Source organism: Schistocerca serialis, chromosome 9 (assembly GCF_023864345.2).
Source record: "Schistocerca serialis cubense isolate TAMUIC-IGC-003099 chromosome 9, iqSchSeri2.2, whole genome shotgun sequence".
NCBI classification, from domain to species: Eukaryota; Metazoa; Arthropoda; class Insecta; order Orthoptera; family Acrididae; genus Schistocerca; species Schistocerca serialis.
Window position 1 is genome coordinate 445,002,615 of NC_064646.1, and position 14,628 is coordinate 445,017,242.

The 14,628-nt window shown below is 53.3% G+C and overlaps 41 non-coding genes across 41 annotated transcripts; 16 read left to right on the forward strand and 25 right to left on the reverse strand.

Annotated features, from left to right (window-relative positions):
* Positions 1-69: 69 nt before the first annotated feature.
* Trnad-guc (transfer RNA aspartic acid (anticodon GUC)) lies at positions 70-141 on the reverse strand. Its single transcript has one exon. It is a non-coding gene; the product is annotated as a tRNA-Asp (tRNA).
* A 107-nt stretch (positions 142-248) lies between these two features.
* On the reverse strand, positions 249-340 carry Trnai-uau (transfer RNA isoleucine (anticodon UAU)). Its single transcript is given in 2 exon segments — positions 249-284; positions 303-340. It is a non-coding gene; the product is annotated as a tRNA-Ile (tRNA).
* Positions 341-718: 378 nt separating this feature from the next.
* Trnar-acg (transfer RNA arginine (anticodon ACG)) lies at positions 719-791 on the forward strand. The gene has a single exon. It is a non-coding gene; the product is annotated as a tRNA-Arg (tRNA).
* A 287-nt stretch (positions 792-1,078) lies between these two features.
* On the forward strand, positions 1,079-1,150 carry Trnam-cau (transfer RNA methionine (anticodon CAU)). The gene has a single exon. It is a non-coding gene; the product is annotated as a tRNA-Met (tRNA).
* A 246-nt stretch (positions 1,151-1,396) lies between these two features.
* On the reverse strand, positions 1,397-1,469 carry Trnad-guc (transfer RNA aspartic acid (anticodon GUC)). Its single transcript has one exon. It is a non-coding gene; the product is annotated as a tRNA-Asp (tRNA).
* Positions 1,470-1,576: 107 nt separating this feature from the next.
* Positions 1,577-1,649, reverse strand: Trnad-guc (transfer RNA aspartic acid (anticodon GUC)). Its single transcript has one exon. It is a non-coding gene; the product is annotated as a tRNA-Asp (tRNA).
* Positions 1,650-1,756: 107 nt separating this feature from the next.
* Trnai-uau (transfer RNA isoleucine (anticodon UAU)) lies at positions 1,757-1,848 on the reverse strand. Its single transcript is given in 2 exon segments — positions 1,757-1,792; positions 1,811-1,848. It is a non-coding gene; the product is annotated as a tRNA-Ile (tRNA).
* Positions 1,849-2,226: 378 nt separating this feature from the next.
* Trnar-acg (transfer RNA arginine (anticodon ACG)) lies at positions 2,227-2,300 on the forward strand. The gene has a single exon. It is a non-coding gene; the product is annotated as a tRNA-Arg (tRNA).
* Positions 2,301-2,588: 288 nt separating this feature from the next.
* On the forward strand, positions 2,589-2,660 carry Trnam-cau (transfer RNA methionine (anticodon CAU)). The gene has a single exon. It is a non-coding gene; the product is annotated as a tRNA-Met (tRNA).
* Positions 2,661-2,905: 245 nt separating this feature from the next.
* On the reverse strand, positions 2,906-2,976 carry Trnad-guc (transfer RNA aspartic acid (anticodon GUC)). Its single transcript has one exon. It is a non-coding gene; the product is annotated as a tRNA-Asp (tRNA).
* Positions 2,977-3,084: 108 nt separating this feature from the next.
* Positions 3,085-3,156, reverse strand: Trnad-guc (transfer RNA aspartic acid (anticodon GUC)). Its single transcript has one exon. It is a non-coding gene; the product is annotated as a tRNA-Asp (tRNA).
* Positions 3,157-3,263: 107 nt separating this feature from the next.
* Positions 3,264-3,354, reverse strand: Trnai-uau (transfer RNA isoleucine (anticodon UAU)). The gene is given in 2 exon segments: positions 3,264-3,299; positions 3,318-3,354. It is a non-coding gene; the product is annotated as a tRNA-Ile (tRNA).
* Positions 3,355-3,732: 378 nt separating this feature from the next.
* On the forward strand, positions 3,733-3,805 carry Trnar-acg (transfer RNA arginine (anticodon ACG)). Its single transcript has one exon. It is a non-coding gene; the product is annotated as a tRNA-Arg (tRNA).
* A 287-nt stretch (positions 3,806-4,092) lies between these two features.
* Trnam-cau (transfer RNA methionine (anticodon CAU)) lies at positions 4,093-4,164 on the forward strand. The gene has a single exon. It is a non-coding gene; the product is annotated as a tRNA-Met (tRNA).
* Positions 4,165-4,409: 245 nt separating this feature from the next.
* Trnad-guc (transfer RNA aspartic acid (anticodon GUC)) lies at positions 4,410-4,480 on the reverse strand. The gene has a single exon. It is a non-coding gene; the product is annotated as a tRNA-Asp (tRNA).
* A 107-nt stretch (positions 4,481-4,587) lies between these two features.
* Trnad-guc (transfer RNA aspartic acid (anticodon GUC)) lies at positions 4,588-4,659 on the reverse strand. Its single transcript has one exon. It is a non-coding gene; the product is annotated as a tRNA-Asp (tRNA).
* Positions 4,660-4,766: 107 nt separating this feature from the next.
* On the reverse strand, positions 4,767-4,859 carry Trnai-uau (transfer RNA isoleucine (anticodon UAU)). Its single transcript is given in 2 exon segments — positions 4,767-4,803; positions 4,822-4,859. It is a non-coding gene; the product is annotated as a tRNA-Ile (tRNA).
* A 379-nt stretch (positions 4,860-5,238) lies between these two features.
* On the forward strand, positions 5,239-5,311 carry Trnar-acg (transfer RNA arginine (anticodon ACG)). The gene has a single exon. It is a non-coding gene; the product is annotated as a tRNA-Arg (tRNA).
* Positions 5,312-6,098: 787 nt separating this feature from the next.
* On the reverse strand, positions 6,099-6,170 carry Trnad-guc (transfer RNA aspartic acid (anticodon GUC)). The gene has a single exon. It is a non-coding gene; the product is annotated as a tRNA-Asp (tRNA).
* Positions 6,171-6,277: 107 nt separating this feature from the next.
* Trnai-uau (transfer RNA isoleucine (anticodon UAU)) lies at positions 6,278-6,369 on the reverse strand. Its single transcript is given in 2 exon segments — positions 6,278-6,313; positions 6,332-6,369. It is a non-coding gene; the product is annotated as a tRNA-Ile (tRNA).
* Positions 6,370-6,750: 381 nt separating this feature from the next.
* Positions 6,751-6,823, forward strand: Trnar-acg (transfer RNA arginine (anticodon ACG)). Its single transcript has one exon. It is a non-coding gene; the product is annotated as a tRNA-Arg (tRNA).
* Positions 6,824-7,429: 606 nt separating this feature from the next.
* Trnad-guc (transfer RNA aspartic acid (anticodon GUC)) lies at positions 7,430-7,502 on the reverse strand. The gene has a single exon. It is a non-coding gene; the product is annotated as a tRNA-Asp (tRNA).
* A 287-nt stretch (positions 7,503-7,789) lies between these two features.
* Positions 7,790-7,882, reverse strand: Trnai-uau (transfer RNA isoleucine (anticodon UAU)). Its single transcript is given in 2 exon segments — positions 7,790-7,826; positions 7,845-7,882. It is a non-coding gene; the product is annotated as a tRNA-Ile (tRNA).
* A 382-nt stretch (positions 7,883-8,264) lies between these two features.
* Positions 8,265-8,337, forward strand: Trnar-acg (transfer RNA arginine (anticodon ACG)). The gene has a single exon. It is a non-coding gene; the product is annotated as a tRNA-Arg (tRNA).
* A 289-nt stretch (positions 8,338-8,626) lies between these two features.
* Trnam-cau (transfer RNA methionine (anticodon CAU)) lies at positions 8,627-8,698 on the forward strand. The gene has a single exon. It is a non-coding gene; the product is annotated as a tRNA-Met (tRNA).
* Positions 8,699-8,945: 247 nt separating this feature from the next.
* Positions 8,946-9,018, reverse strand: Trnad-guc (transfer RNA aspartic acid (anticodon GUC)). The gene has a single exon. It is a non-coding gene; the product is annotated as a tRNA-Asp (tRNA).
* A 107-nt stretch (positions 9,019-9,125) lies between these two features.
* Positions 9,126-9,197, reverse strand: Trnad-guc (transfer RNA aspartic acid (anticodon GUC)). The gene has a single exon. It is a non-coding gene; the product is annotated as a tRNA-Asp (tRNA).
* Positions 9,198-9,304: 107 nt separating this feature from the next.
* Positions 9,305-9,398, reverse strand: Trnai-uau (transfer RNA isoleucine (anticodon UAU)). Its single transcript is given in 2 exon segments — positions 9,305-9,341; positions 9,360-9,398. It is a non-coding gene; the product is annotated as a tRNA-Ile (tRNA).
* Positions 9,399-9,776: 378 nt separating this feature from the next.
* On the forward strand, positions 9,777-9,849 carry Trnar-acg (transfer RNA arginine (anticodon ACG)). The gene has a single exon. It is a non-coding gene; the product is annotated as a tRNA-Arg (tRNA).
* Positions 9,850-10,137: 288 nt separating this feature from the next.
* On the forward strand, positions 10,138-10,209 carry Trnam-cau (transfer RNA methionine (anticodon CAU)). The gene has a single exon. It is a non-coding gene; the product is annotated as a tRNA-Met (tRNA).
* A 248-nt stretch (positions 10,210-10,457) lies between these two features.
* Positions 10,458-10,530, reverse strand: Trnad-guc (transfer RNA aspartic acid (anticodon GUC)). Its single transcript has one exon. It is a non-coding gene; the product is annotated as a tRNA-Asp (tRNA).
* Positions 10,531-10,637: 107 nt separating this feature from the next.
* Positions 10,638-10,709, reverse strand: Trnad-guc (transfer RNA aspartic acid (anticodon GUC)). Its single transcript has one exon. It is a non-coding gene; the product is annotated as a tRNA-Asp (tRNA).
* A 106-nt stretch (positions 10,710-10,815) lies between these two features.
* Trnai-uau (transfer RNA isoleucine (anticodon UAU)) lies at positions 10,816-10,908 on the reverse strand. The gene is given in 2 exon segments: positions 10,816-10,851; positions 10,870-10,908. It is a non-coding gene; the product is annotated as a tRNA-Ile (tRNA).
* A 381-nt stretch (positions 10,909-11,289) lies between these two features.
* Trnar-acg (transfer RNA arginine (anticodon ACG)) lies at positions 11,290-11,362 on the forward strand. The gene has a single exon. It is a non-coding gene; the product is annotated as a tRNA-Arg (tRNA).
* Positions 11,363-11,653: 291 nt separating this feature from the next.
* Positions 11,654-11,726, forward strand: Trnam-cau (transfer RNA methionine (anticodon CAU)). The gene has a single exon. It is a non-coding gene; the product is annotated as a tRNA-Met (tRNA).
* Positions 11,727-11,977: 251 nt separating this feature from the next.
* On the reverse strand, positions 11,978-12,050 carry Trnad-guc (transfer RNA aspartic acid (anticodon GUC)). Its single transcript has one exon. It is a non-coding gene; the product is annotated as a tRNA-Asp (tRNA).
* Positions 12,051-12,809: 759 nt separating this feature from the next.
* Positions 12,810-12,882, forward strand: Trnar-acg (transfer RNA arginine (anticodon ACG)). Its single transcript has one exon. It is a non-coding gene; the product is annotated as a tRNA-Arg (tRNA).
* Positions 12,883-13,487: 605 nt separating this feature from the next.
* Positions 13,488-13,560, reverse strand: Trnad-guc (transfer RNA aspartic acid (anticodon GUC)). Its single transcript has one exon. It is a non-coding gene; the product is annotated as a tRNA-Asp (tRNA).
* Positions 13,561-13,667: 107 nt separating this feature from the next.
* Positions 13,668-13,739, reverse strand: Trnad-guc (transfer RNA aspartic acid (anticodon GUC)). The gene has a single exon. It is a non-coding gene; the product is annotated as a tRNA-Asp (tRNA).
* A 108-nt stretch (positions 13,740-13,847) lies between these two features.
* On the reverse strand, positions 13,848-13,939 carry Trnai-uau (transfer RNA isoleucine (anticodon UAU)). The gene is given in 2 exon segments: positions 13,848-13,883; positions 13,902-13,939. It is a non-coding gene; the product is annotated as a tRNA-Ile (tRNA).
* Positions 13,940-14,324: 385 nt separating this feature from the next.
* Positions 14,325-14,398, forward strand: Trnar-acg (transfer RNA arginine (anticodon ACG)). The gene has a single exon. It is a non-coding gene; the product is annotated as a tRNA-Arg (tRNA).
* The last annotated feature ends 230 nt before the right edge of the window (positions 14,399-14,628 follow it).

Genomic DNA, 14,628 nt, shown 5'->3' on the forward strand with positions numbered 1-14,628 from the left:
GCTAGTAGCCGCAAACGTCCTACACTAAGTTCGGCGAGTGAAAGAGTAGCAATTAAAAATCGGATGTGCCTCCCCGGCGGGGAATCGAACCCCGGTCTCCCGCGTGACAGGCGGGGATACTAACCACTATACTACCGAGGAAGACGCAGCTAGCGTCTCGAATGCACAATTATGTTACTCAAATAGCTGATACATCTCAAACCTAGCCTCCTGTTGCTGTCAGAGACAGCTGCTAAGAAATAAAAGTATGCCCCAGGTGAGGCTCGAACTCACAACCCCGGCATTGCTCACGGCTACTGCCTTATAAGTACCGTGCGCTAACCAATTGCGCCACTGGGGCTACGACACAGTGCTCTCAGTTAGCGGTATTCACTTTGCTGCAAACCAGTGGTGGCCACAGAAACATACGATCGCCACCTGATGCCATACTGCGACTTTGGCACCTGACTACCAATGCTTCGTGCTATTCTTGTTCCATATGCTACGCTTACATGCACATCAACCGGCTCTGGTCGTCGAGAAAACGCGGGAAAACGCGCGCCTTGCCTTCTGCTACCTGTCGAACAGCGAGAGCAGATGCGTGGCAAGCTCTAAGCTCTGCAGGCGCACTGCGGCCACGCAGCTGGACGAGAGGTACCTTCCTTGGGAGCTTGCTCAGCCATGGAGAACACGTTTCTTCGCCAATTGCACTTGCCTCGTAGAAAGTAATGCTGCCACTGGCCCTGTGGCGCAACGGATAACGCGTCTGACTACGGATCAGAAGATTCCAGGTTCGAATCCTGGCAGGGTCGGCATTTTGTTGGTTGCCGACGCGTAGCTGGGCAGTGGATTTCGTATGTCGCCCCATCGTGGAGTGCTTTGTTACTCCTGTGCATCTCGCAGCTGCATGTCGAGTCGATCGTGGTAAATATCGCAGCCTGCAAGCGTCAGCGTAGCGTCAGTCGAGCAAAGTCGAGACAAGTCAAGCTGAGAGCTGTGGGAGATGATACGCAATTAAGTACAGGCGTGTGAAAGCGACGCAGACAACGCTTTCCAAGTGTCCCACGTCACGTGGCGAAGAGCCAGCGCAACCCCAGCCAGCAGAGTGGCGCAGTGGAAGCGTGCTGGGCCCATAACCCAGAGGTCCGTGGATCGAAACCACGCTCTGCTAAAATTATTTCTTTTGCAGACTGTGTCGAGCTCGATTATTACGCCCACAGCGTCGGCTGGGGTGCCTTGATTCAGCGTTAACAGCAAACCCAGTAATTCTGAAGTGTGAAGAATGCGAGAACCACTTCCTAAGATGTAGCATTTTTTAAGATTTTGCACCAACTACACTTCTTGATCGCAAAGTTAATGCTCTTACGACCCCCATACGCGCAAACACTCGAACAGGTTTGTGAGATAAAAATCGCATCTCCCCGGCGGGGAATCGAACCCCGGTCTCCCGCGTGACAGGCGGGGATACTGAACCACTACACTACCGAGGATGCGCTGTAGACAGGTGCCTGTGTGCGAGAGATATGATGCTAGTAGCCGCAAACGTCCTACACTAAGTTCGGCGAGTGAAAGAGTAGCAATTAAAAATCGGATGTGCCTCCCCGGCGGGGAATCGAACCCCGGTCTCCCCGCGTGACACGCGGGGATACTAACCACTATACTACCGAGGAAGACGCAGCTAGCGTCTCGAATGCACAATTATGTTACTCAAATAGCTGATACATCTCAAACCTAGCCTCCTGTTGCTGTCAGAGACAGCTGCTAAGAAATAAAAGTATGCCCCAGGTGAGGCTCGAACTCACAACCCCGGCATTGCTCACGGCTACTGCCTTATAAGTACCGTGCGCTAACCAATTGCGCCACTGGGGCTACGACACAGTGCTCTCAGTTAGCGGTATTCACTTTGCTGCAAACCAGTGGTGGCCACAGAAACATACGATCGCCACCTGATGCCATACTGCGACTTTGGCACCTGACTACCAATGCTTCGTGCTATTCTTGTTCCATATGCTACGCTTACATGCACATCAACCGGCTCTGGTCGTCGAGAAAACGCGGGAAAACGCGCGCCTTGCCTTCTGCTACCTGTCGAACAGCGAGAGCAGATGCGTGGCAAGCTCTAAGCTCTGCAGGCGCACTGCGGCCACGCAGCTGGACGAGAGGTACCTTCCTTGGGAGCTTGCTCAGCCATGGAGAACACGTTTCTTCGCCAATTGCACTTGCCTCGTAGAAAGTAATGCTGCCACTGGCCCTGTGGCGCATCGGAATAACGCGTCTGACTACGGATCAGAAGATTCCAGGTTCGAATCCTGGCAGGGTCGGCATTTTGTTGGTTGCCGACGCGTAGCTGGGCAGTGGATTTCGTATGTCGCCGCATCGTGGAGTGCTTTGTTACTCCTGTGCATCTCGCAGCTGCATGTCGAGTCGATCGTGGTAAATATCGCAGCCTGCAAGCGTCAGCGTAGCGTCAGTCGAGCAAAGTCGAGGACAAGTCAAGCTGAGAGCTGTGGGAGATGATACGCAATTAAGTACAGGCGTGTGAAAGCGACGCAGACAACGCTTTCCAAGTGTCCCACGTCACGTGGCGAAGAGCCAGCGCAACCCCAGCCAGCAGAGTGGCGCAGTGGAAGCGTGCTGGGCCCATAACCCAGAGGTCCGTGGATCGAAACCACGCTCTGCTAAAATTATTTCTTTTGCAGACTGTGTCGAGCTCGATTATTACGCCCACAGCGTCGGCTGGGGTGCCTTGATTCAGCGTTAACAGCAAACCCAGTAATTCTGAAGTGTGAAGAATGCGAGAACCACTTCCTAAGATGTAGCATTTTTTAAGATTTTGCACCAACTACACTTCTTGATCGCAAAGTTAATGCTCTTACGACCCCCATACGCGCAACACTCGAACAGGTTTGTGAGATAAAAATCGCATCTCCCCGGCGGGGAATCGAACCCCGGTCTCCCGCGTGACAGGCGGGATACTAACCACTACACTACCGAGGATGCGCTGTAGACAGGTGCCCTGTGTGCGAGAGATATGATGCTAGTAGCCGCAAACGTCCTACACTAAGTTCGGCGAGTGAAAGAGTAGCAATTAAAAATCGGATGTGCCTCCCCGGCGGGGAATCGAACCCCGGTCTCCCGCGTGACAGGCGGGGATACTAACCACTATACTACCGAGGAAGACGCAGCTAGCGTCTCGAATGCACAATTATGTTACTCAAATAGCTGATACATCTCAAACCTAGCCTCCTGTTGCTGTCAGAGACAGCTGCTAAGAAATAAAAGTATGCCCCAGGTGAGGCTCGAACTCACAACCCCGGCATTGCTCACGGCTACTGCCTTATAAGTACCGTGCGCTACCAATTGCGCCACTGGGGCTACGACACAGTGCTCTCAGTTAGCGGTATTCACTTTGCTGCAAACCAGTGGTGGCCACAGAAACATACGATCGCCACCTGATGCCATACTGCGACTTTGGCACCTGACTACCAATGCTTCGTGCTATTCTTGTTCCATATGCTACGCTTACATGCACATCAACCGGCTCTGGTCGTCGAGAAAACGCGGGAAAACGCGCGCCTTGCCTTCTGCTACCTGTCGAACAGCGAGAGCAGATGCGTGGCAAGCTCTAAGCTCTGCAGGCGCACTGCGGCCACGCAGCTGGACGAGAGGTACCTTCCTTGGGAGCTTGCTCAGCCATGGAGAACACGTTTCTTCGCCAATTGCACTTGCCTCGTAGAAAGTAATGCTGCCACTGGCCCTGTGGCGCAACGGATAACGCGTCTGACTACGGATCAGAAGATTCCAGGTTCGAATCCTGGCAGGGTCGGCATTTTGTTGGTTGCCGACGCGTAGCTGGGCAGTGGATTTCGTATGTCGCCGCATCGTGGAGTGCTTTGTTACTCCTGTGCATCTCGCAGCTGCATGTCGAGTCGATCGTGGTAAATATCGCAGCCTGCAAGCGTCAGCGTAGCGTCAGTCGAGCAAAGTCGAGACAAGTCAAGCTGAGAGCTGTGGGAGATGATACGCAATTAAGTACAGGCGTGTGAAAGCGACGCAGACAACGCTTTCCAAGTGTCCCACGTCACGTGGCGAAGAGCCAGCGCAACCCCAGCCAGCAGAGTGGCGCAGTGGAAGCGTGCTGGGCCCATAACCCAGAGGTCCGTGGATCGAAACCACGCTCTGCTAAAATTATTTCTTTTGCAGACTGTGTCGAGCTCGATTATTACGCCCACAGCGTCGGCTGGGGTGCCTTGATTCAGCGTTAACAGCAAACCCAGTAATTCTGAAGTGTGAAGAATGCGAGAACCACTTCCTAAGATGTAGCATTTTTTAAGATTTTGCACCAACTACACTTCTTGATCGCAAAGTTAATGCTCTTACGACCCCCATACGCGCAACACTCGAACAGGTTTGTGAGATAAAAATCGCATCTCCCCGGCGGGGAATCGAACCCCGGTCTCCGCGTGACAGGCGGGGATACTAACCACTACACTACCGAGGATGCGCTGTAGACAGGTGCCTGTGTGCGAGAGATATGATGCTAGTAGCCGCAAACGTCCTACACTAAGTTCGGCGAGTGAAAGAGTAGCAATTAAAAATCGGATGTGCCTCCCCGGCGGGGAATCGAACCCCGGTCTCCCGCGTGACAGGCGGGGATACTAACCACTATACTACCGAGGAAGACGCAGCTAGCGTCTCGAATGCACAATTATGTTACTCAAATAGCTGATACATCTCAAACCTAGCCTCCTGTTGCTGTCAGAGACAGCTGCTAAGAAATAAAAGTATGCCCCAGGTGAGGCTCGAACTCACAAACCCCGGCATTGCTCACGGCTACTGCCTTATAAGTACCGTGCGCTAACCAATTGCGCCACTGGGGCTACGACACAGTGCTCTCAGTTAGCGGTATTCACTTTGCTGCAAACCAGTGGTGGCCACAGAAACATACGATCGCCACCTGATGCCATACTGCGACTTTGGCACCTGACTACCAATGCTTCGTGCTATTCTTGTTCCATATGCTACGCTTACATGCACATCAACCGGCTCTGGTCGTCGAGAAAACGCGGGAAAACGCGCGCCTTGCCTTCTGCTACCTGTCGAACAGCGAGAGCAGATGCGTGGCAAGCTCTAAGCTCTGCAGGCGCACTGCGGCCGACGCAGCTGGACGAGAGGTACCTTCCTTGGGAGCTTGCTCAGCCATGGAGAACACGTTTCTTCGCCAATTGCACTTGCCTCGTAGAAAGTAATGCTGCCACTGGCCCTGTGGCGCATCGGATAACGCGTCTGACTACGGATCAGAAGATTCCAGGTTCGAATCCTGGCAGGGTCGGCATTTTGTTGGTTGCCGACGCGTAGCTGGGCAGTGGATTTCGTATGTCGCCGCATCGTGGAGTGCTTTGTTACTCCTGTGCATCTCGCAGCTGCATGTCGAGTCGATCGTGGTAAATATCGCAGCCTGCAAGCGTCAGCGTAGCGTCAGTCGAGCAAAGTCGAGACAAGTCAAGCTGAGAGCTGTGGGAGATGATACGCAATTAAGTACAGGCGTGTGAAAGCGACGCAGACAACGCTTTCCCAAGTGTCCCACGTCACGTGGCGAAGAGCCAGCGCAACCCCAGCCAGCAGAGTGGCGCAGTGGAAGCGTGCTGGGCCCATAACCCCAGAGGTCCCGTGGATCGAAACCACGCTCTGCTAAAATTATTTCTTTTGCAGACTGTGTCGAGCTCGATTATTACGCCCACAGCGTCGGCTGGGGTGCCTTGATTCAGCGTTAACAGCAAACCCAGTAATTCTGAAGTGTGAAGAATGCGAGAACCACTTCCTAAGATGTAGCATTTTTTAAGATTTTGCACCAACTACACTTCTTGATCGCAAAGTTAATGCTCTTACGACCCCCATACGCGCAACACTCGAACAGGTTTGTGAGATAAAAATCGCATCTCCCCGGCGGGAATCGAACCCCGGTCTCCCGCGTGACAGGCGGGGATACTAACCACTATACTACCGAGGATGCGCTGTCAGACAGGTGCCTGTGTGCGAGAGATATGATGCTAGTAGCCGCAAACGTCCTACACTAAGTTCGGCGAGTGAAAGAGTAGCAATTAAAAATCGGATGTGGCCTCCCCGGCGGGGAATCGAACCCCGGTCTCCCGCGTGACAGGCGGGGATACTAACCACTATACTACCGAGGAAGACGCAGCTAGCGTCTCGAATGCACAATTATGTTACTCAAATAGCTGATACATCTCAAACCTAGCCTCCTGTTGCTGTCAGAGACAGCTGCTAAGAAATAAAAGTATGCCCCAGGTGAGGCTCGAACTCACAACCCCGGCATTGCTCACGGCTACTGCCTTATAAGTACCGTGCGCTAACCAATTGCGCCACTGGGGCTACGACACAGTGCTCTCAGTTAGCGGTATTCACTTTGCTGCAAACCAGTGGTGGCCACAGAAACATACGATCGCCACCTGATGCCATACTGCGACTTTGGCACCTGACTACCAATGCTTCGTGCTATTCTTGTTCCATATGCTACGCTTACATGCACATCAACCGGCTCTGGTCGTCGAGAAAACGCGGGAAAACGCGCGCCTTGCCTTCTGCTACCTGTCGAACAGCGAGAGCAGATGCGTGGCAAGCTCTAAGCTCTGCAGGCGCACTGCGGCCACGCAGCTGGACGAGAGGTACCTTCCTTGGGAGCTTGCTCAGCCATGGAGAACAACGTTTCTCTTCGCCAATTGCACTTGCCTCGTAGAAAGTAATGCTGCCACTGGCCCTGTGGCGCAACGGATAACGCGTCTGACTACGGATCAGAAGATTCCAGGTTCGAATCCTGGCAGGGTCGGCATTTTGTTGGTTGCCGACGCGTAGCTGGGCAGTGGATTTCGTATGTCGCCGCATCGTGGAGTGCTTTGTTACTCCTGTGCATCTCGCAGCTGCATGTCGAGTCGATCGTGGTAAATATCGCAGCCTGCAAGCGTCAGCGTAGCGTCAGTCGAGCAAAGTCGAGACAAGTCAAGCTGAGAGCTGTGGGAGATGATACGCAATTAAGTACAGGCGTGTGAAAGCGACGCAGACAACGCTTTCCAAGTGTCCCCACGTCACGTGGCGAAGAGCCAGCGCAACCCCAGCCAGCAGAGTGGCGCAGTGGAAGCGTGCTGGGCCCCATAACCCAGAGGTCCGTGGATCGAAACCACGCTCTGCTAAAATTATTTCTTTTGCAGACTGTGTCGAGCTCGATTATTACGCCCACAGCGTCGGCTGGGGTGCCTTGATTCAGCGTTAACAGCAAACCCAGTAATTCTGAAGTGTGAAGAATGCGAGAACCACTTCCTAAGATGTAGCATTTTTTAAGATTTTGCACCAACTACACTTCTTGATCGCAAAGTTAATGCTCTTACGACCCCCATACGCGCAACACTCGAACAGGTTTGTGAGATAAAAATCGCATCTCCCCGGCGGGGAATCGAACCCCGGTCTCCCCGCGTGACAGGCGGGGATACTAACCACTATACTACCGAGGATGCGCTGTAGACAGGTGCCTGTGTGCGAGAGATATGATGCTAGTAGCCGCAAACGTCCTACACTAAGTTCGGCCGAGTGAAAGAGTAGCAATTAAAAATCGGATGTGCCTCCCCGGCGGGGAATCCGAACCCCGGTCTCCCCGCGTGACAGGCGGGGAACTAACCACTATACTACCGAGGAAGACGCAGCTAGCGTCTCGAATGCACAATTATGTTACTCAATAGCTGATACATCTCAAACCTAGCCTCCTGTTGCTGTCAGAGACAGCTGCTAAGAAATAAAAGTATGCCCCAGGTGAGGCTCGAACTCACAACCCCCGGCATTGCTCACGGCTACTGCCTTATAAGTACCGTGCGCTAACCAATTGCGCCACTGGGGCTACGACACAGTGCTCTCAGTTAGCGGTATTCACTTTGCTGCAAACCAGTGGTGGCCACAGAAACATACGATCGCCACCTGATGCCATACTGCGACCTTTGGCACCTGACTACCAATGCTTCGTGCTATTCTTGTTCCATATGCTACGCTTACATGCACATCAACCGGCTCTGGTCGTCGAGAAAACGCGGGAAAACGCGCGCCTTGCCTTCTGCTACCTGTCGAACAGCGAGAGCAGATGCGTGGCAAGCTCTAAGCTCTGCAGGGCGCACTGCGGCCACGCAGCTGGACGAGAGGTACCCTTCCTTGGGAGCTTGCTCAGCCATGGAGACACACGTTTCTTCGCCAATTGCACTTGCCTCGTAGAAAGTAATGCTGCCACTGGCCCTGTGGCGCAACGGATAACGCGTCTGACTACGGATCAGAAGATTCCAGGTTCGAATCCTGGCAGGGTCGGCATTTTGTTGGTTGCCGACGCGTAGCTGGGCAGTGGATTTCGTATGTCGCCCCATCGTGGAGTGCTTTGTTACTCCTGTGCATCTCGCAGCTGCATGTCGAGTCGATCGTGGTAAAATATCGCAGCCTGCAAGCGTCAGCGTAGCGTCAGTCGAGCAAAGTCGAGACAAGTCAAGCTGAGAGCTGTGGGAGATGATACGCAATTAAGTACAGGCGTGTGAAAGCGACGCAGACAACGCTTTCCAAGTGTCCCACGTCACGTGGCGAAGAGCCAGCGCAACCCCCAGCCAGCAGAGTGGCGCAGTGGAAGCGTGCTGGGCCCATAACCCAGAGGTCCGTGGATCGAAACCACGCTCTGCTAAAATTATTTCTTTTGCAGAACTGTGTCGAGCTCGATTATTACGCCCACAGCGTCGGCTGGGGTGCCTTGATTCAGCGTTAACAGCAAACCCAGTAATTCTGAAGTGTGAAGAATGCGAGAACCACTTCCTAAGATGTAGCATTTTTTAAGATTTTGCACCAACTACACTTCTTGATCGCAAAGTTAATGCTCTTACGACCCCCCATACGCGCAACACTCGAACAGGTTTGTGAGATAAAAATCGCATCTCCCCGGCGGGGAATCGAACCCCGGTCTCCCGCGTGACAGGCGGGGGATACTAACCACTATACTACCGAGGATGCGCTGTAGACAGGTGCCTGTGTGCGAGAGATATGATGCTAGTAGCCGCAAACGTCCTACACTAAGTTCGGCGAGTGAAAGAGTAGCAATTAAAAATCGGATGTGCCTCCCCGGCGGGGAATCGAACCCCGGTCTCCCGCGTGACAGGCGGGGATACTAACCACTATACTACCGAGGAAGACGCAGCTAGCGTCTCGAATGCACAATTATGTTACTCAAATAGCTGATACATCTCAAACCTAGCCTCCTGTTGCTGTCAGAGACAGCTGCTAAGAAATAAAAGTATGCCCCCAGGTGAGGCTCGAACTCACAACCCCGGCATTGCTCACGGCTACTGCCTTATAAGTACCGTGCGCTAACCAATTGCGCCCACTGGGGCTACGACACAGTGCTCTCAGTTAGCGGTATTCACTTTGCTGCAAACCAGTGGTGGCCACAGAAACATACGATCGCCACCTGATGCCATACTGCGACTTTGGCACCTGACTACCAATGCTTCGTGCTATTCTTGTTCCATATGCTACGCTTACATGCACATCAACCGGCTCTGGTCGTCGAGAAAACGCGGGAAAACGCGCGCCTTGCCTTCTGCTACCTGTCGAACAGCGAGAGCAGATGCGTGGCAAGCTCTAAGCTCTGCAGGCGCACTGCGGCCACGCAGCTGGACGAGAGGTACCTTCCTTGGGAGCTTGCTCAGCCATGGAGAACACGTTTCTTCGCCAATTGCACTTGCCTCGTAGAAAGTAATGCTGCCAATGGCCCTGTGGCGCAACGGATAACGCGTCTGACTACGGATCAGAAGATTCCAGGTTCGAATCCTGGCAGGGTCGGCATTTTGTTGGTTGCCGACGCGTAGCTGGGCAGTGGATTTCGTATGTCGCCCCATCGTGGAGTGCTTTGTTACTCCTGTGCATCTCGCAGCTGCATGTCGAGTCGATCGTGGTAAATATCGCAGCCTGCAAGCGTCAGCGTAGCGTCAGTCGAGCAAAGTCGAGACAAGTCAAGCTGAGAGCTGTGGGAGATGATACGCAATTAAGTACAGGCGTGTGAAAGCGACGCAGACAACGCTTTCCAAGTGTCCCACGTCACGTGGCGAAGAGCCAGCGCAACCCCCAGCCAGCAGAGTGGCGCAGTGGAAGCGTGCTGGGCCCATAACCCAGAGGTCCGTGGATCGAAACCACGCTCTGCTAAAATTATTTCTTTTGCAGACTGTGTCGAGCTCGATTATTACGCCCACAGCGTCGGCTGGGGTGCCTTGATTCAGCGTTAACCAGCAAACCCAGTAATTCTGAAGTGTGAAGAATGCGAGAACCACTTCCTAAGATGTAGCATTTTTTTAAGATTTTGCACCAACTACACTTCTTGATCGCAAAGTTACATGCTCTTACGACCCCCATACGCGCAACACTCGAACAGGTTTGTGAGATAAAAATCGCATCTCCCCGGCGGGGAATCGAACCCCGGTCTCCCGCGTGACAGGCGGGGATACTAACCCACTATACTACCGAGGATGCGCTGTAGACAGGTGCCTGTGTGCGAGAGATATGATGCTAGTAGCCGCAAACGTCCTACACTAAGTTCGGCGAGTGAAAGAGTAGCAATTAAAAATCCGATGTGCCTCCCCGGCGGGGAATCGAACCCCGGTCTCCCGCGTGACAGGCGGGGATACTAACCACTATACTACCGAGGAAGACGCAGCTAGCGTCTCGAATGCACAATTATGTTACTCAAATAGCTGATACATCTCAACCTAGCCTCCTGTTGCTGTCAGAGACAGCTGCTAAGAAATAAAAGTATGCCCCAGGTGAGGCTCGAACTCACAACCCCGGCATTGCTCACGGCTACTGCCTTATAAGTACCGTGCGCTAAACCAATTGCGCCACTGGGGCTACGACACAGTGCTCTCAGTTAGCGGTATTCACTTTGCTGCAAACCAGTGGTGGCCACAGAAACATACGATCGCCACCTGATGCCATACTGCGACTTTGGCACCTGACTACCAATGCTTCGTGCTATTCTTGTTCCATATGCTACGCTTACATGCACATCAACCGGCTCTGGTCGTCGAGAAAACGCGGGAAAACGCGCGCCTTGCCTTCTGCTACCTGTCGAACAGCGAGAGCAGATGCGTGGCAAGCTCTAAGCTCTGCAGGCGCACTGCGGCCACGCAGCTGGACGAGAGGTACCTCTCCTTGGGAGCTTGCTCAGCCATGGAGAACACGTTTTCTTCGCCAATTTGCACTTGCCTCGTAGAAAGAAATGCTGCCACTGGCCCTGTGGCGCAACGGATAACGCGTCTGACTACGGATCAGAAGATTCCAGGTTCGAATCCTGGCAGGGTCGGCATTTTGTTGGTTGCCGACGCGTAGCTGGGCAGTGGATTTCGTATGTCGCCGCATCGTGGAGTGCTTTGTTACTCCTGTGCATCTCGCAGCTGCATGTCGAGTCGATCGTGGTAAATATCGCAGCCTGCAAGCGTCAGCGTAGCGTCAGTCGAGCAAAGTCGAGACAAGTCAAGCTGAGAGCTGTGGGAGATGATACGCAATTAAGTACAGGCGTGTGGAAAGCGACGCAGACCAACGCTTTCCAAGTGTCCCCACGTCACGTGGCGAAGAGCCAAGCGCAACCCCAGCCAGCAGAGTTGGCGCAGTGGAAGCGTGCTGGGCCCATAACCCAGAGGTCCGTGGATCGAAACCACGCTCTGCTAAAATTATTTCTTTTTGCAGACTGTGTCGAGCTCAGATTATTACGCCCACAGCGTCGGCTGGGGTGCCTTGATTCAGCGTGTAACCAGCAAACCCAGTAATTCCTGAAGTGTGAGAATGCGAGAACCACTTCCTAAGATGTAGCATTTTTTAAGATTTTGCACCAACTACACTTCTTGATACGCAAAGTTAATGCTCTTACGACCCCCATACGCGCAACACTCGAACAGGTTTTGTGAGATAAAAATCGCATCTCCCCGGCGGGGAATCGAAACCCCGGTCTCCCGCGTGACAGGCGGGGATACTAACCACTATACTACCGAGGATGCGCTGTAGGACGGTGCCTGTGTGCGAGAGATATGATGCTAGTAGCCGCAAACGTCCTACACTAAGTTCGGCGAGTGAAAGAGTAGCAATTAAAAATCGGATGTGCCTCCCCCGGCGGGAATCGAACCCCGGTCTCCCGCGTGACAGGGCGGGGATACTAACCACTATACTACCGAGGAAGACGCAGCTAGCGTCTCGAATGCACAATTATGTTACTCAAATAGCTGATACATCTCAAACCTAGCCTCCTGTTGCTGTCAGAGACAGCTGCTAAGAAATAAAAGTATGCCCAGGTGAGGCTCGAACTCATCAACCCCCGGCATTGCTCACGGCTACTGCCTATAAGTACCGTGCGCTAACCAATTGCGCCACTGGGGCTACGACACAGTGCTCTCAGTTAGCGGTATTCCACTTTGCTGCAAAACCAGTGGTGGCCACAGAAACATACGATCGCCACCTGATGCCATACTGCGACTTTGGCACCTGACTACCAATGCTTCGTGCTATTCTTGTTCCATATGCTACGCTTACATGCACATCAACCGGCTCTGGTCGTCGAGAAAACGCGGGAAAACGCGCGCCTTGCCTTCTGCTACCTGTCGAACAGCGAGAGCAGATGCGTGGCAAGCTCTAAGCTCTGCAGGCGCACTGCGGCCACGCAGCTGGACGAGAGGTACCTTCCTTGGGAGCTTGCTCAGCCATGGAGAACACGTTTCTTCGCCAATTGCACTTGCCTCGTAGAAAGTAATGCTGCCACTGGCCCTGTGGCGCAACGGATAACGCGTCTGACTACGGATCAGAAGATTCCAGGTTCGAATCCTGGCAGGGTCGGCATTTTGTTGGTTGCCGACGCGTAGCTGGGCAGTGGATTTCGTATGTCGCCCCATCGTGGAGTGCTTTGTTACTCCTGTGCATCTCGCAGCTGCATGTCGAGTCGATCGTGGTAATATCGCAGCCTGCAAGCGTCAGCGTAGCCGTCCAGTCGAGCAAAGTCGAGACAAGTCAAGCTGAGCGTGTGGGAGATGATACGCAATTAAGTACAGGCGTGTGAAAGCGGACGCAGACAACGCTTTCCAAGTGTCCCACGTCACGTGGCGAAGAGCCAGCGCAACCCCAGCCAGCAGAGTGGCGCAGTGGCAAGCGTGCTGGGCCCATAACCAGAGGTCCGTGGATCGAAACCACGCTCTGCTAAAATTATTTCTTTTGCAGACTGTGTCGAAGCTCGATTATTACGCCCACAGCGTCGGCTGGGGTGCCTTGGATTCAGCGTTAACAGCAAACCCAGTAATTCTGAGTGTGAAGAATGCGAGAACCACTTCCTAAGATGTAGCATTTTTTAAGATTTTGCACCAACTACACTTCTTGATCGCAAAGTTAATGCTCTTACGACCCCCATACGCGCAACACTCGAACAGTTTGTGAGATAAAAATCGCATCTCCCCGGCGGGGAATCGAACCCCGGTCTCCCGCGTGACAGGCGGGGATACCTAACCACTATACTACCGAGGATGCGCTGTAGACAGGTGCCTGTGTGCGAGAGATATGATGCTAGTAGCCGCAAACGTCCTACACTAAGTTCGGCGAGTGAAAGAGTAGCATTAAAAAATCGGATGTGCCTCCCCGGCGGGGAATCGAACCCCGGTCTCCCGCGTGACAGGCGGGGATACTAACCACTATACTACCGAGGAAGACGCAGCTAGCGTCTCGAATGCACAATTATGTTACTCAAATAGCTGATACATCTCAAACCTAGCCTCCTGTTGCTGTCAGAGACAGCTGCTAAGAAATAAAAAGTATGCCCCAGGTGAGGCTCGAACTCACAACCCCGGCATTGCTCACGGCTACTGCCTTATAAGTACCGTGCGCTAACCAATTGCGCCACTGGGGCTACGACACAGTGCTCTCAGTTAGCGGTATTCACTTTGCTGGCAAACCAGTGGTGGCCACAGAAACATACGATCGCCACCTGATGCCATACTGCGACTTTGGCACCTGACTACCAATGCTTCGTGCTATTCTTGTTTCCATATGCTACGCTTACATGCACATCAACCGGCTCTGGTCGTCGAGAAAACGCGGGAAAACGCGCGCCTTGCCTTCTGCTACCTGTCGAACAGCGAGAGCAGATGCGTGGCAAGCTCTAAGCTCTGCAGGCGCACTGCGGCCCACGCAGCTGGACGAGAGGTACCTTCCTTGGGAGCTTGCTCAGCCATGGAGAACACGTTTCTTCGCCAATTGCACTTGGCCTCGGTAGGAAAAGTAATGCTGCCACTGGCCCTGTGGCGCAACGGATAACGACGTCTGACTACGGATCAGAAGATTCCAGGTTCGAATCCTGGCAGGGTCGGCATTTTGTTGGTTGCCGACGCGTAGCTGGGCAGTGGATTTCGTATGTCGCCCCATCGTGGAGTGCTTTGTTACTCCTGTGCATCTCGCACGCTGCATGTCGAGTCGATCGTAGGTAAATATCGCAGCCTGCAAGCGTCAGCGTAGCGTCAGTCGAGCAAAGTCGAGACAAGTCAAGCTGAGTGCTGTGGGAGATGATACGCAATTAAGTACAGGCGTGTGAAAGCGACG